At 35.0% G+C, this 13,697-nt stretch overlaps 1 non-coding gene across 1 annotated transcript; it reads right to left on the bottom strand.

Moving 5' to 3' along the window:
• Nucleotides 1-1,461: 1,461 nt before the first annotated feature.
• On the bottom strand, nucleotides 1,462-12,010 carry LOC100852529 (ATPase 11, plasma membrane-type). The gene is made up of 22 exons (XR_009464532.1): nucleotides 11,335-12,010; nucleotides 10,525-10,617; nucleotides 10,172-10,291; nucleotides 9,953-10,051; nucleotides 9,699-9,836; nucleotides 9,438-9,572; nucleotides 7,624-7,803; nucleotides 7,150-7,356; nucleotides 6,911-7,030; nucleotides 6,377-6,496; nucleotides 5,835-5,957; nucleotides 5,644-5,748; nucleotides 5,409-5,553; nucleotides 4,418-4,582; nucleotides 4,102-4,342; nucleotides 3,962-3,994; nucleotides 3,792-3,873; nucleotides 3,498-3,658; nucleotides 3,129-3,341; nucleotides 2,607-2,789; nucleotides 2,241-2,419; nucleotides 1,462-2,004 (listed from the first exon to the last, which is right to left on the bottom strand). It is a non-coding gene; the product is annotated as an ATPase 11, plasma membrane-type (transcript).
• Nucleotides 12,011-13,697: the final 1,687 nt, after the last annotated feature.

Here is a 13,697-nt window from a genome sequence, read left to right on the forward strand (position 1 = left end):
GTTAAAGAAGAGAATTTATTAAAGTGCTTTGGAATTGTGATGGATCAAATAAAAATATTTTATTCTTATTGGAAAACTTGAGAGACATGAGGGATTAACAAAAAGATAAGATGCACATTTTGTGTAATATATTACAATATTTGTAATAAAATAATTATCAAATTATTGTTAATAACTTTAAATCTTTATTAATGGTAATTTTAAGAGAACTATGAGCGTTTATAATTTTATTATCTTAGTACTTAATTTTAAATATATTTAATTAGAATTTAAAACTAGTTTAACGATTAATCATGTTTAATTATGAGTTAAGTTTTGATTTAGGTTAATTGTGATTAATGAGTAGTTTAAGTTCTATTATCACTTGGGGTTAATTTTTAATTAAGAAGACTTGAGGGATTGATTAGTAAATATAAAAACATAATAAGTTACAAGTAGGGGGACTAAAGTGCAATTTAAAAAATATTGGTTGATGGTAGTTGTAGAGCTTGCCACCTTATATTTGCTTTTAAACTATATTAAAAAGGTTTTAAGACTTCATTTGCAAGCCCGATTTAGAACACTATTATGCTTAGAGAGAGAAGTAAGAGAAAGAAATTGAAGGAAATAAAGGGAGGACAAAGGTTAGTGTTTTTGGGTCTGAATCGGTGCAAGAAATAACATATAAGATTTAAGTAATATGTGAAAGGTTATTAGTAACATAGAATAGATAAAAACGTTAGGTTGATCATAGAAGAAGACACCAAGAATTCCAAGTAGGACATCATGTTCTTTTACATGTGACATCTCGAAAAGGGGTATTTCAATTTGATAAAAGGGAAAAGGTTACACTAAGATTTATTGGATCCTTTGAAATCCTTCAAAAAGTCGAAGAAGTTGTATACAAATTGCCTTTATTGCCACAACGGTCAAGTATACATGATGTGTTCCATGTCACCATGTTGCAAAAATATGAGTCATATACCTTGTAATCACTATTCTCGATGATTTAAAATACTAAACCTTGTATGTAATGATTCTAGTCAAGTAAAATTAGAAAAAGAGTCATTATGACTTTTGTAGTACCTCGGATATCGTCTTCATATACTGGCTTATGAAATTTGTCAAACTAAATCCAAAGAATTACTTTAATGAAATTCTTTAAATTGAAAATATATGAAAATCTATTTGAATAAAAATTAGTTTTTTTAAATAAATTCAAATTAAAAATGCAAAATTATATTGATTTTTTTATTCAAATATTCAAGAATGAGTTTCCACAATCGAACTTCAGGGTTAGGGCTTTAGGTGAAACAAAGGTATTTCTTTGTATAAATCAGATGCTATTCATGCAGTTGGCTGTGGGCAATATTTTCTGAGAGAGAATGACTTTTTCCTTTGAGGTGAAATATTTATATCACCAACAAAACAGAAGCCTATATTCCGAACTTGAAGCAAGAAATAAAACCCATCCTCTTAGCAGTCTTTGGAAAATTAACACTACCTTACATTACTTATAAGAGATCATGGTTTAAAAACAAAAATAACATCTTTACACTAGACGGGCTGTGTGGTTTATCAAGAACAGTAGGAGTTGAAATACATGGTCACAATGTAAAGGCATATATAATACCACAATCTCTTGCGAAGACTTCAGATGGTACTGACTACTGAAGCAGAAAGACCACACCCAGTGCCAGTTCTGTGACTTAATACACATCATTATATTACCAGGAAAATGAGAAGGAACCAAAAGGTAAGCGGCTTCAAGCTTTCAGCTGGTGGTGGCTGACAACCTATGCATTGCCATGAAAAGCCTTTTATAGATAGTTCACAAAACCAGACCAATAGATGATTATAGAGGCAGATGGTGAACAACAAATGGGAAAGGAAAGATTAACCCGAAAAGGAATTCCCAGTCAAGACAGAAATCAGAGAGTATAATGAGGGTGGACCCCAATGTCCAAACCCCTCAGCTTTGCAAAAGACTCGATCTTTCCTTTCAGAGTGTGAATCTCCCTTAGCCTGCACAGCAGAGAAAGTTTAGCAATGTGAGTAGTATCGGAACATGTCCCTTTCAGATTGTGAAGTGTTATGCAAAATGCCACCATCCAGTGTGAATAGAGAGGAGTCTTTTTGTAAAAACCTTGGAACTGAAAATGACTGAAATGTTGGTCATTTACAAAGCTAGAGTGCTTAGAAGCAGAGGATTTGAACTCATATTCCCTTCAATGGGAGAGGAATATTGAAGAAAGACTAACCTTGCAATCTCTGCACGTCTTTTAGCTTCTTCAGCCATGACGCTAGTCTCCCCATAAGTGTTCCGTCCAAATGGTACCTTTGCTTCTGTAGATTGAAGCCCATGAAGTGTCCGCTGCTCGGCTGCCCAAGCAGCCTCGCGGGCTTCCTTACCAAAGTTCTTTTGGTTGCTGAATGCCGTCTGAAAAATTAAATACATCACCAAAACTCAGAGATAACAGCAAAAATCAGAAACAAGCCCCTTTTAGAACAGTAACTGGGAAACTAAAGACAACACCATAGCAAAGCAAACCCAATTCAACTTTGAGCTTCAACTAAATTCTCATCAAGGCACAGTTCAGTTATGAAAAAGGATATTTGGAACTCACTCTTTGATCTAGCATCAGACCCCAGGCTCTCCCGCTAAGTGCATATCGCACACCAAATTTGATGGGATCAAGCAACATATAAGTCAGAATGTTGTAGAGCCAAATAACACCAGTCCAACCCCAGCCAATCTTTTTAATCCCAGCAAGTTTCCATGATAATGTGGCAGATATCACAGTTGCAACCTGCAAGGATGATAAATCATTAGCTTAAAACTAAGGATCCCAGTCTCTCAAGTGAAAAACAAAAATTACCCTGCATATGGAGCATTAGCAAGAAACATGAAAAGAAGCAAGGTTCAAAATATAATGTCACAAATATATAGCAATAATAGCTTACTGCCAAAAAGTCAGTACAATGTAGAAGCAGAAGATTAAGCAGGCATTGGAAACTAGAAGGGTTATATTTTGTTTCCAAAACTCCTTTTGAAAGAGGAGTTCATTTTGTAGCATCCGTTTCACAGTTCTATATTTCCTTTATCCATTGAAATTATGCAAACTTAAAACAGTTTCTAACTCATTTACCAATTGAGCAATGATGAAGGCAGCAACAAGAGCGAGACCAGGTCTATCCATGAAAGACCAGCCCCTGGAGCGAGTCACAAATATTAAAGCCTGGCTGATGGTGCTAACTTGAAGGTACACTGCAGATGCCAACTGTGCATGCAGATGATCATGGGTTTTCTCATCTGAGAGATTGTAGTGATGCTTGTTGAAATTTGTTACGTGGAAGTTTTTCTGAGGGAACAAAAAAAGAAATGTTAAATCATATTTCTTTAGCCAGCAAGCTCAAGTAAGTGCCCAGATAATTAGTGTAAAGAGCAATAGATTGGTTGCACAAATTAGACATTTTTTACTTAATAAAGAAGTTCAAAATTAAACAAGAGGTTCTACCGCAAAGAAACTGGTTTCATAAGCTACCCAGAAGAATACAACTGTCATTAGGGCAAGTTAAGTTCCTATGACAATCCCAGTCGCAAAAATTTCACTAAGCTTCCAACTGTCAGGAACTGGAGATGGCTTGACCCTGTCTTTGGATATTGTCATGATAGTACCTGACAACAAGTTCTCAAGTTAGGTAATTAGGAAACACAAGGGAATGAGAATTTTAATCAAAAGATGGTTCCTAAATATTGTCAATCATCATGAATCACACAAATAGAAGCATAAGAGACTAGTAATACTAACCATCATTAAGAACGGCAATAATGAGAACCATGAAAGGAGGGAAATTGAACTTCCAGAATGCAGTGAGCAACAGAAAACCAAGCTGTTAATAACCCAATTCCCAATCAGAAATGACCATTATAGCAGGCACATATGATAAAACTATAAAGCAAATAATAGGGGCAACTTACAACTATACGTATTGTGATAGATACTGCATATATCTGGGAAGAAAAAAAGGGAAAAAAGAAACTTTTAAGCATTAAAGATCATGGAACACAAGTTTCCGCTAAGAAAACTTTCCTTGAATGAAAAGAAAATCTCTTTTTACCGTGTAGTTCTTCATTCTTTGAAATATTGAACGGCTGGTTAATACAGCACTGATGATTACACTTAGCCCAGGCTCTGTCAGAACTATGTCAGAAGCACCTCGAGCAGCATCTGTTGAATCTGCCACACAGCAATTCCTATGTCTGCTTTCTTTAAGGCAGGTGCATCATTGACTCCATCACCCGTCATCCCAACAATGTGTTTTCTTGATTGTAATCGCATCACAATCTCATACTTATGTTCTGCATGGAAGGATGGATCAAAACCAGTTGTGCAAAAAGATTCACAAGGTCACATTTTATAACCAGCATATTTACCAGGAAAGACACCAGCAAAACCATCAGCTTTCTCAATAAGTTCATCAACTGGTAAGGTTGCAATGGATTGATCCTTATTATCACCAAGTAAAGATGATGAAGGGTACATGTTTGTGCCCATTCCAAGCCGTCTCCCAGTCTCCTTAGCAATTGCCAATTGGTCACCTGAAAAAGGATCCAATTGCAGCCACAATCATGATGCATGATCTTTCTTTTCTTTGGAAGATATAATGAAGATGCACTTAAGGAATCAATTTCAAATAGAAAGAAAAAAATTCCTAAAGAAGATTGGTAAAACTTGGAGAGATTGGATTGCCGTTATGGTTTAAAGTGGATACACTGTGATGAAGTGCATGAAACTGAAACTGTAGTAGTGTCAAGATAGATTGATTGTCTTCAAAATACACCAAGTTAAGAGACATGTATCAAGAGGCATGAGAAAAACTTATTTCAAATACAAGTGTTTGAAACTACAGAAGGATGTCTAAGAAATCCTAAGTAGCAATGAACACAAAATCCAATCTAAGAGAGACCTAAACTAACAATAAAGCACTTAGATTCTTCTCTAGCACTCAAACAACCACTTTTTCACATACATTCACACCCTTCTTTTTAAATCAAATACCATCATTTTGCAGAAGTTACAGAATCATCTGTTTTTTGGGCAGCTTGTTATTCTCCTTTCTAATTTGTCAGAGGAACCAAGGATAATGATGGTTAACCAGAAAAACCTGTCAATTTGGGAGTTTATTTTATATGGGTATACTACTGCTTTGCATCCATTTTATTGTCTTTGTTGATAAGCTCATGAAGCATGTTTTTAAGATTAGTGAACCAGTTGGCAATAGTCTGCCAGATAGTACAAAAATTCGTCTGAGAGTAACATTTTATATAGAATACACCCAGTTGACAGAATTAAAGACTCTTGAAGACAAATCATTCTAAATATAGAAATTGTTAGCTCCATGAGAGAATCAGCAGTAATGCTCACCTGTAATCATCTTAACACTTACTCCAAGATCTAGAGCTCTTCTAATTGTTTCAGCACTGTCATGGCGAGGTGGGTCAAATAGTGGGAGAAGACCAATAAATTCCCAGGGTCCACCAGGACTGTCTTTGGTGCCTGCAGGTACTTCCTGTAGCAACAAGAACAGCCCCTAGTCCATTAATGCATTTGACAAACGAAATTCCAGAAGACACCAGCAAACGAATAAAAACCAAGTTACCTGACAAGCAACTGCAAGGGATCGAAGCCCACGATCTGCAAATTTATTGATTATTAAATGTACTCTTCTTTCAATATCTGATTTGTTATGTGCCAGATTGAGAATCTACAAGTCACATGTAAAGGGACTCCAAAGTTTCAGAATCAATTGTATGCCAAAGGGTTCAAATCTAATAGTGAAAAGTTCTATACCTGCTCTGGTGCACCCTTGCTAGCTCTGTGCATTTTACCAGAGTTGTCAATGTATGTAAGCGCTGTCCTCTTATCAGTTGGATTGAATGGAAGGAAGTGAACTTCTGTAATTCCAGCTCGTGCCTTGCAACAAAAGAACAGGAAAAAAATTCAAAGGAAAGGATAATCAAATTTTCGAGTCTGTTTCACAAGCATGGAGAATGGTACTTATATGTATCAGCTGCAGCTTGTTATCCCACTCTATTCACACATAAAACTATGTAAGTCTAGAGGAAGTCTAATGACTTTCTTTTCTCTAATAAAATATTAGGGCATTCCAGGTATACTAAAAAGATGCCCATTTTATTTCTGTACAACAAAAACAAGAACAATATTCTTCAGTTTCTTCAGAAGGAAGAGAGAAAAAACCTAAGCAAAGAAGGGCTTGGAGACTTCTTGGTCCACAATGCTATTGCTCTAGGTTTATATACAACTAAAATATTTCTAAAGGAGCCTCAGGTGAGAAGACTCGCATGAATATTCTAATTAATAAGTTATAATACCTCATTAGGATCATCCAGCATTGCCACAATTGCAGCATCAATAGCATCTTGATTCTCCAACCTTGAAGCTCTTGCAGCCATCAATACAACCATTTCCTTGTCAACACCTTTGGCAAAAACCTGTAGCAAAGTCAATCATGTCAATATATATTGTAAATCAAAATGGAAAAGACTAGTTTTGACAGATCAGACTAAGCACATTGTTTCTGCAGCTCTTTAGATGCATTCTTCAGGAGTGCTAAAAGCTTCTAGCAAATATTGGTGTCTCAAATCTTATATGAAGATTCCAACACTAGAAGTAATATTTATAGTTTGAGCCACTCCACAATTATCCAATGCAAAAACGTATTGGACATAGGATCTTGGAAGCTCTTATGAATGCAAGCTCATGCTAATGAAATTGAAACAACTCTCAGGCCATTTTAGTATGGAACATCATACGTATCACCAAAGCAGGCCCTTAAGTTGAATCACAGTTTTTTGCTATGTCAGTCAAGGAGATGGAAAATGGTATAAGAAGACAAGAGGCAGTACCTCGATCATATTCTTGTCTACTGTAAGCTTGTTGAGAGTTAAAGTTCCTGTCTTATCACTGCAGAGCACATCCATCCCAGCCATTTCCTCAATAGCTGTCATTCTCTTCGTTATAGCACCCTGCACAAGGGAGTGTTCAATTTTTTAGAACTCCCAGATTACTATTTGAATAATTTCTGCAGAAATTTTAAGGCAAAGGCACAATTCCAAAATGTTATATCAATTGCAGCTTCACAAACCTGCTTAGATAGGCGATGAGAACCGATGGCCATGGTAACAGACAGAACTGTTGGCATTGCAATTGGGATACCACCAATGAGTAGGACAAGCAGGTTATCTATTCCAGAGCGATAATGTCTGTGTTGAACCCAATGTATTACAATGATCTCAATCACCATTCCAATGGCAATTGAGCAGATGCAAAAGTTTCCAATTGAAGTTAAAACCTGAAACCATCAAGTAAAGTAATGACTCCCCAAATATACAAGGAGTAACAGGTTCCTTCTCACAGGTTGCATGCTAGATGTCATGTGATGTTATAAATTCCTTGTGCCTAATACTGCAAGTTTCACACTGATATTGCTTTGTTGCTAGATGCAAAATTTATGCCAGTGGCTTAAAGGTAGCAACACTTGTAGTGGTTTTACGTACCAAAAGTCCATGACTACCTGTTTTAGTCCATTATGAGGATTCAAAGTTTTAGGTATATGAACCTGCTGAAAATAGCCAACATGTGTAGTGGTTTCCACAAGATGAGCTGCCTTTCCAGAGAAAGTATGCACTCCGGTTGCAATAACAACTGCTTCAATTTCACCTTGCTTACATGTTGAACCAGAGTAAACTCCCTCACCAGGATTTTTGGTTACCGGAAGTGACTCTCCTGTGAGAGCAGACTGAAAAAGAAGACCGTAGTTAGAAATACAGAGACTGAAGTCACTCAAATTTTGCTTTTATGAAATAAAATCTTTTTGCAAACACTAAGTCACATAATTACTGGATAGAAGTTAAAACATGAAATATTATGTCAGGTACTCCACATCTATCCATAAATAAAAGTTAGAACTATATCATTTATAGATTTCCAAACAAGTAATGCTGCTAAACTTCAGTATTTCTGCCACATTGCAGTGGTAACACATTACACTACACTCTCGATAGAAGAAACATAAGCAACATCAAGTTCCTATTTTCAGGTTCAACAACCTCAACAGCTTGAAATACTAATTGTAATTGGTTCTTGACACCCTTGGGACAGGTAGATTTTTCTCTAAGAAGATGAACTGCAAAGTTCTTTAAGAATGACTGTTGACCAACACAACTTGCATACTTTTGCAGATAAATAATGTGTAATTGGATAATACATTGCCTTATCAGGCCAGTCACTTCAGGTATTTAGTCCCTCAATTCCAAGACCGACAGATATTCTCCAACTTTTTCTGGATATAAATGTTTCATATGCATATTTCTGTCATCTGAAATCATCCCAAGGTCTCTTCAGAAATACTAATGGTGATTTCCTTAAAAAAATTATTACCATAAACTATAGAAATCGTGTCATTAGGACTGAAAATCCATTGTAGCACTTAGCAACACAAGGATCATGTTAGGCATAAGGCCGAATTTTATCTAAAGATGTGTAGGAATGCCTAAACATAGGAATGAGAGCTTCAGGGGGTTAACAAAAGGAAGAAAAGGAAAGAAGAGTGAAAAATTACAGTTGAAATTATGAAGTTCTAAGATGATGAAACCCATCTCTGTTTTTATCTAACATATTCCAAACCTACATGTTGGTTGATCTATTTTCAAGTCCATTCAGATTTTTACGCTTCCTTTTCCCAGGAGATTGCTGAAGGTTGTATGATTATTTGTCTAAGGTATATAACAATTAATATGAGAAAGATAATTTACCATCAGTGATAGTTATCGAAGTCTAATGATGTGAAATTTCTTGGGGGGAAATGAAATAGCACAGCTAATCACCAGGATGATATTAACCAGCATTAGATACAATGCATGATTACTAGAAGCTAAAGAATTGTTTTTATGAGTTTTTCTTTTGGCTGAGGGACTTGGCAAGTAGCTGTTACTCGGGCATATATAAGTAGAAGAGAAACAGCTTAGGGAAGGAATTTAAGGAGAGCAAAGCAGTCCACATGGAATTTTTCCAATGATCCTATAACTTACCAGGATGTCAATTGATAACGTATATATACACTGGTGATGGACTTGAATACAGCACTCTGATTGCATAGAAAATTAGTATCTAACAGCAAGATTAGAAAATTAGAGGTCCTAAATCAAAAGTTCCATAATTCGTATTATTTTTACTTATTTCCATTTATCATTTCCAATTCAATTCTGACATTTTCAGCTTGATTTCAGGTTCTACCTATACATCTCATCTGTTTAAAGTTCAAATGCACACATCTCAAGCTGATCTGTAGAAAAGTGACTGCAAAGTAGACATTCATAATCAGATTCACACATTGTTTGTTGGTTAATTTCACAATTTAACATAGCCAGATACCTGATCAATTTTCAAAGGATCTCCTTTAAGTAAACATGCATCAGCAGGGATGATATCTCCTAGTTTGATACTGATAATGTCTCCAGGAACCAACACAGAAGCATCTTCCTCATTCCATTGGCCATCTCGTAAAACCTGAAGATGCAGGTGATATTTTAAAGGAAAGCAGCACAGAAATAATGGCCCAGACAGTATGATGAAAACAACAGAATGAAATAGTTGGTGGAAAAGGTAAGATTGAAAGCATGTGAGGTTGTAAACCTTTGCTTTTGGAGCCAGCCGAGCCATAAGGGCTGCTGCTGCATTGCCATCATTGTTTTCCTCTACAAAGCTGATGGTTGAATTGATAATAAGCAGTGCCAGAATGCCAACAAAGTATGGGTAATCTACATCCTCATTCTGCACCAAAAATGTTTGCAACAATCAATACGAAGATTGGGTTCTGATTTCAACTCAATCAAATGTCTTTAAATGGGGATTTCTAACATAAACATAAGCTAGATATATAGATTTACCCCTCCATGTGCAAGAGCAATGGCCATGATTGCTGCTGCCTCCATAACCCACGAGAGAGGATTCCACATAAATCCCAAAAATTTGAGAATTTTATATTCCTGAAAAGGAAATGACCCAACCACAAATCAAGAAGAAGTTGGGAACTTGACCAACAATGAAACTGAATTTCTGGAAGGTGACAAGAAAGACTACAACTAGAGAAGAACACAAGTTGGGACCTTTTTCTCTTCAAGTTTGTTGTACCCAAACACATTCAATCGCTTCTCCACCTCATCCAAGCTGAGGCCCTCTTGTGTGCATTTTAGTTTCTTGAAAACTTCTTCAAGGGGGATGTTTTCCTGCCATCAGAGACTTATAAATTAGCACAGTTGACTAACCAAAACTGAAGGTCGAACCTCCAACCCAACTAGTAAAACTGTATTGCAGTTCTAAGATACATAGGCATCATGGCTCTAAATAGATGTTACTAGCAAAAAAAAAAAAAAAAAAAGAATACATGTAGCTGGCCAATACACAGCATTATATAACCAGGAAATGCAAGATAGTAACATGACAAAAGTAAAATAAGTACCAGATCAACAATCTCCTTGCTGATAGCTTCAAGGGCAATTGCAGTTTTGTCCATTGTGGCTCTTCTAACACTGCAGTGCAAAGTTTAGATAATCTGCAAAGTCCAATCTGGTCATCAAATTACTATGTAGTGCAGAAATTTACGCCAGCCAACACCCACACACTTTCCATTGTATGTTTCATAATTTATCTCATGTTAAGATATGTTTAAGGCTAAGAAATTGGATACAAGAGGATAAAATCTATAGCTCAAAATTAAAGTGGAATAGAAAATAAAAGATAGAAACAAATTTCTGCAAAACACTAATTTCATGTCATGAAAAATCATTCATGACTCTTCTCAGGAGTTGCTAGATGGCTAACTGAAATTTCATTATAGCCCACTGTATTTCACATTGCATTTTCAGCCTACAAATTGGTATTCCAGTATGGACACATCTACAGAATCACAAAAATGAAGAAATGGGATTGCTCACCAAATCCCTAGAATACCCTTGGGCTCTGTTTGGATCCCTAAGAAAAGGCAGGAAAATAAAAGAAACTAAAATTCTGAACATTTGATTATTCAGTGATCGGTAATAAAACCTCCACTCAGGATCCAAACACAACTCTCTAGCTTCCATATGGGTAACAAAGTAGAACCATTCTCAAAATCCCATTTTCTTTCCTTTCTGTTACATTCTCTCAACCAATCCCTGGTAAATTTACCCCCACATTTTTTAGCACCAATAAACAAACATTAGAAGAGATTCAACTTTAAATCCTTTGTGAAAATTAGCAACAGAATCCCAAGTTGAAACAATGTGTGTACCTGCAGAGACTCAAACTGAAACACTGGTGGGTTTCTTCAGCATGAACCCATTTCACAAGTTAGAAAAATGAGCAAAAAGATTGGCCCAGCTCCCTCAAAAGGTGGCCAAGAACACCAAAGCTTCCAGCACAAAAAGCATGGAAGAAGCTTTCAAAAGTTTGGAATTTATAACCTGTAAAAATAACTACATAAACAATATCATGTTGGAAAAAGGGGATGAATGAAATTAATAAATCCATTGAATTAAGTAAATTCATTCAATTTTCCAGAATTCTAAGAGTCTCAAGAAGCCAAATTCATTTTGGCTTTCTGAACCTGTCTGTGTTCTTCCCTCCTTGAAGTCTATAAATAGTGGTAGACTTTCTTTCAAAATAGTACAGAAAAACTTAGGAGTATTGTCAGAGTGTTTAAGAGTTCCTTCCTTCCGTGTCCGTGATAGAGTTGAACAAATTCCAGTTCGCCGGAGTGGCTGCAGAGTGCTGTTGCTGCCATTCGAAGATCGTTTTATCCTGGGAGACAGACGCCTTGCGATTCTCAAAGCACCTGTGGAGAAGGCGAATCTGTTTTAAGGAGATTGTGTTTTCCACAAGACTCGGTCTAATCTTCTTCCTTAATTCTCTGTTTTTTTTTTTTTTTTTTCCAGTTTTCTTTTATTTTCTTATGAACTAACCAGTGTGTGCAGTGTGGTTTTCTAACATATCAAACAAATCCAACACTTAAAAAATCTATATTTTAAAAAATATATATAAAGCCAGTGGAAAGAGGGAGAGACTGCATACAGATAACAGGCATGCATGCAGATAGAAGACAAGAGCATGACTTCTGCAACTCCACAGCAATGACTGAGATACCCATGATTCTAAATTTTCCTTTGATATGTTCGAATTCCACTTGAAGTAAGATTATCAAGGAAATAATCAAATAGATATATAGAGGTAAAATAAAATTAAAAAAATTGTTTTTAAACACAGATTTCAAATGGGACCAGTCACGCAGACTTAAGCCGGAGGAATCATGATTCATGACTAAATATACCAAGTAAGTTTCGATCTCAGGTGTCCAAATCATCTTACGGTTGGATCAAGGTATTAAGTAAATAACCATAAGGGATTCAATAAATAACCAAACTGAGATAAAGCCAATTATAAATGCTGGCCTCAATATCATATAATATATAGTTGGCTAGCTGTAAACTTAATGTAATTGCAACAATACTGACAAGGTGTCAGCTGTATATTTATTGTAATTCCCAACACATTTGGTCACAACCATTATCTTTGCTATAATGGTAATGAAACAATTAGAATATTAAGAGCAATACATATAATGACAAAATTTGATTATAAATTAAGCAATTAAACTATCATTCACATGCATGCATTCTACGTGTTGCTTATGTTTTAGCTTATTAAAAATTGGGCATCAATGTTATTAACATGAATTTGCACCTCATGCAGATATTTTTAAAGTTGGATTGTGTTGGATAGTATTTTTACATGAAACGTTTTAAATGAAAGTGTTTTTTTTAGAAATATTTTTATTTGAAGTGTTTTTTTTTTTGACATGTTTTTTAGGAGAAGCACTTATCTCGCCTGTTTTTTTAGAAAACACTATAAGGAAATTTTCATTTCTCACTATAAATGATTTTTCAAAATTTTAAAAGGGTCACATAAATTTTGTCAAACACCTAAGTTTTTTTCAAAAACATTTTTCAAATTAAAAACATTTTTTAAGATCACTGTCAAACAAATTTAAAAATACCTTTCAAATTTTATCAAACGTTCGAAAACGTTTTTTTTAATAATTATCATTTTTTTTAAATTACTCTCACAGGAACTCTAATGGGTTTTAAGGTTTTGGGCTTGTCCATGTCAACCCATCCTGTGGGCGGTCCACTCCAAGAATTGGTCATGCTAAAATCATATCTCAATCTTACAAATCATTAGGGTATGTTTGGGAATGATTATAAAATAAAATTAAAATGGATTGTTGGCTTGAAAATGCTTTTTTTAAAAGTTACAAGTTTACAAAGTTTTAAAAATATAATTAATCATTTGAAGTGATTTTTGAATTAATATTTATATTGGAAGATTAAAAAATGTTAAACAAAATTATGTATCTCTTATTATATAAAGACAGCTCATTTTGGGTATGATTATGAGAAGATTGGAAGTATTTTCCTTATAAAAAATTAAACATTTCACATAAGTTTTAAAATTTTAAAAAATCGCTTCCTACATGTGAATTTTTAATTAGGACTTGGTACTTCTTCCAAAAATCAATTTTTATTTTTTTATTTTTTATGATATGTTGGAAAAACATTACCATTTTGTGAAGTGAGTCTAATTAACTTAAGGAATTAC

This window comes from Vitis vinifera, chromosome 2 (genome assembly GCF_030704535.1).
Source record: "Vitis vinifera cultivar Pinot Noir 40024 chromosome 2, ASM3070453v1".
Taxonomy (NCBI): Eukaryota; Viridiplantae; Streptophyta; class Magnoliopsida; order Vitales; family Vitaceae; genus Vitis; species Vitis vinifera.